The following is a 4,174-nucleotide window of genomic DNA, read 5'->3' as shown; positions in this document are numbered from 1 at the left end:
CATCACAATTTTGTGAGTATGTTGTCTATTATCTTGCATGTGAATTTTAATTCTATATTTATTTTAGATCTATAATGGGTTATGTGCAAATGGTTATATTCTTTGTTGCAAGTTTTCTTACAATTGGTATCAAAGCTATGGTTTTATTATTGTAACCTTAGATTGAATCCATGAGAATGCATGAGAGGATAAAAGAAAGGACAAGATATATGAGTTGTTTATTGCAGACCTGAGGGTTTTGGGTTTGGTATTATGATGGGGTGTTGGTAGATTTTGGGCATGAGAAATTATTGGACAAAAGGGTTTTTTGGATGTTTTATTTAAACGAAGGTTTTAGGGGGTAACTTATAGAAATAACCTCTTGGGTAAAAATAGACCTCACCATTAGATCCAGGTTGATATTTCCATAAATTTTGATATATAATATGCCCCAGTTTAGCCATGTTAAGAGGAAATGAAATAGTTGTTTAGTTTCAGCCCATGATGGCCGTCAAATTTAATCAATTTTTGTTACAAAAAAATTGCAGCAAAAATGGTAAAAAAAATTGTTTCAATAAAACAACCCTAACTCTCTCTCAAGATATTAGATTTTAAAGTTCTCATAGGCATTGAAAAACATAATTCAGAGTAGTACAATTTGGTGTAGTTTTGGTTCTATGATTTTAAAATTTTGTTAGGTTTTAAGAGCTTGAAAGTTAGATGTTATTTATTTTGAGGATAGATTAGGGCATAACTTGGGCATATAGAGTCAGATTTTGGACTTCAAGTAGTCTACATAAAGCTCTTAGAGAGCTCTACATATTGGTTCATATTTGGTGTAGGTTTGGCATGGTTTATTTGATGATATATTGATCTAAATAGTTTATGATATATATTGATTATGGTAATATTATAAGTTTATGACATTATATGTTTGGAGATTTGAGTTTGATGTAATTGTATACTCATTTCATATTTTAGATTGGTATCATGATGATATGGTTATTAGTGTTTTGGTTTGGATATGTATGATGACTTGTTGGGTCTAGAAGTTGTGTAGTGTTGTAAGTGGTCTATACTTACAAGTTGCATTTGTGGCTTGATTATGGGTTGTCTTTGCCTTTTGATCTTTCATTAATGATGCATATTCAGATTCGTGTTTTGGATTTGAATTTTCTATGCCCTAAATCATGTGATTTTCTAATTTTTCTTCATATAGAAGTGATGAGATGTTGTTACTAGGTACAATCATGGTGGAGAATTGTGGTTGACTATTTTATGCCAGCAGTTTGGATATATTGAGAGCTAGGTGCTCAGTTTATGGATGTGATCATAGTACCATAGATTTTGGCATGACATGATTGGGTGCATAGGTACATCCTTGGTGTTCATTGATTTGGATTCCTGATTTGGTTATGGTGGTATATCTTCTTGGTTAAGGATTATGATTATTTGGTTTCTTTTGAAGAGCTCATAATTTGCACTTGGAGTTCTTTGATGGATTGATGCCTTGGTTGATTCTCATGGTTAGAAGATGATTTTTCATCATCATGTCATGGATAGCTTGGATACATAGTTTAGTGGGAGCTTGTGACAGTGATGAGGTGACACTGCAGGGTTATTTCCTAGTTTAGTTTGTATCTTCTTGGCTCAGAGATCTTGGTACTGACACTCTAGTTCTGTGAGTGTAGACCTGGAGGATTTTCATGTAGGAGATGGATTTTATGATGCCATAGGTGACTTGGTACCATGGTTGAGTGGAAGTTTTTGGTATTGATATACTTATTGAGTGTTCACAAATGTTGAAAGTTTATCTTAGATCTTGTTGCTATAGAAGCATCTTTAACATTTGCATGGTGCACTTGGTTATCTTCATTGTATGTGAAGATGGTTAGATCTTGAGGACTCATGGAGTTCTTGGTTATCTTTATGGCATGTGGAGATGGTTCTTGATGGTATGTGGAGATGGTTTTTCTTCATGGTATATGGAGATGGTTGCATCTTGAGGACTCACATGGTTCTTGGTAAAGGTGTGATTTATTCTTTCATTTGGCATGTTATCCTTTGTATGAGGATGGTTTCATTTTTATGTCATGGTATGCTCTTCATACATGTTTAGAGTTTTGACATGTTATAGTATGTTCATATGGAGCATGTTATCTCTTTGGTTGAGATGGTAATATCATGTTGTCATGTTTATGTTCCTGAGGCCTGGTTGGAACTTTGACATTGATCTTCATTTAGTTTCTTGGTATTGAGTACACTGATCATAAGCTGGATACTTCATGATATTTCTATGTTTCATTTGGAGTTGGCATGGATGGATTGGTTACAGGTGATCATGGATACTTAAAGATAGTGGTGATGTTGATTTCTCTTAGATTAGAGAAGTATTGGTTGGGATGGTTGATGGTTTTAGTAGGAAGTCAAAGGGCCAGTCACTTTATGTGGACTTCAAAGGAGATTTTTCTTAGATGAGTCTTCGGTGGAGAATTGGATACCTTGATGAGCATTCTCATTCCCCACTCTTGGTCTACTCAGCGGTTTTTCTACTTGAGAGGTATAACCCATATTTTTTCTTAGTTGCATTATGTTTATGCTTGTCTTTCATGAATATGGATCTTGAGCTATGGTACATGAGTTAGGAGGGTTCATTTGAGAGATGGTTTAGCATTGGTTATCTCCATTTGCATATGTTGTTATGCTGATTCAGTTTGGGAGATGGTTTTATATTGGGCATATTCCTCGGATTAGGAATGATTTATGAGTTTGATCTTCTTGTGAGAGGCTTACATACATAATTAGTTATATGGTATAGTTTGGGTGTTATTGCGACTTCTTGTTCGGATTTTATGGAGGAGATCATACTTGCACAATTTATATCTAGAGGTGTGTGTAGAAGGACATGATATAGGTTATAATTTGCATGGTTTCTCTCTAGTCTTGGTTATCTTCCTAGATGTTTAGTTTTTTTTACATTGGATTTGAGATTGGTTAGAGATTGTGATCACTGGTTTGTGTTAATGTATGTCATGTGAGAGATGACATGGTTATTTTTTTATCTCTTTCTTTTATTGGTTATGGAGAACTTGTTAGTGTGGTTTTTAATTTCCTAGTAGGTTATTTATTTTTCCCTATATTGCTAGGTTTGTCCTGCACTTTTAATAATCTTACTTAGGTTAATAAAGTATGTCTTATTAAGTGAATGGTTGCGAGGTGCCACCTTCCTACATGTGAGCATCCATTAGCTATCTTGGGAAGATAATTTTCTATCTTTAGTTCGATAGATGGTTGCTCCTCATTGGTCGATGTTGCCACCTCCTCCCTCTTCCAAGCCTATATAAGCATGCTACTTGGCTTGTATTTGTATATCTTGTTTTTGCATCCTCTTAATGTTTCTTTTCTTCTAGCATTTGCATTACTCTCTTGGAGACAAACTTTGTGTTGCTATTTTGATTTTGTATCATTTGCATTTATAGTTTAGATATTTATTCTTTACACTAGTTTTCTGAGTTATTAATATTTTTAGATTCTAACATGGTATTAGAGCTTTTCTATGTGCATGAGTAAATTTTAGTTTCTTTATTTGAGAGATTTAGGGGGGCTAATTAATCATATTGTAAATTTTTGAAAAACCTACTATGCTCTTCTCTCACATCTTCGGATGATCTTGAGAACCAAAAAAGTTTAACAAAAACGTTTTTAATCTCTGAGTGATTGCAGCATTTTTGGTTATACTAGCAACATTTCTGGTTGTTCTAACACATCCAATAGGTGTGAGAAAGTTATATTTGGCTTTCATTTCATCTAGATCAAAGATCATCATACAAGTTGCAAAACTGAGGTTTCAATCTCAAATCTGACAATCAACTTGCATATTTGATATTTTCAATCAATATTGTTTGTTCCAATATGCCATTTATTGCCTTAGGTAGCTTATTCAATCTTTTCATTATGTCTTTTGGTTGCTGGGGTCATTTTATGGTTGTTGGGACCATTTTTTTATTGTTAAAGGTGTCTGATTTACACTACAACTACATCTTCTATACATCAGAAAGAAAAATGCTTTTTGAGTTTGTTTGCAGCCCAAAAAAATCATTTGGGTATCTTTTAGTTTTTGTATGCAATCTATATATTTTGCAAAATTGAGCAGAGAAAGCTACAGCCATACCCCTCTCTATTGGTAGTTATAGTT

Source organism: Cupressus sempervirens, chromosome 4 (genome assembly GCF_028749045.1).
Source record: "Cupressus sempervirens isolate cs-2001-9-10 chromosome 4, ASM2874904v1, whole genome shotgun sequence".
Classification (NCBI taxonomy): Eukaryota; Viridiplantae; Streptophyta; class Pinopsida; order Cupressales; family Cupressaceae; genus Cupressus; species Cupressus sempervirens.
This window is presented reverse-complemented; position numbering follows the sequence as displayed.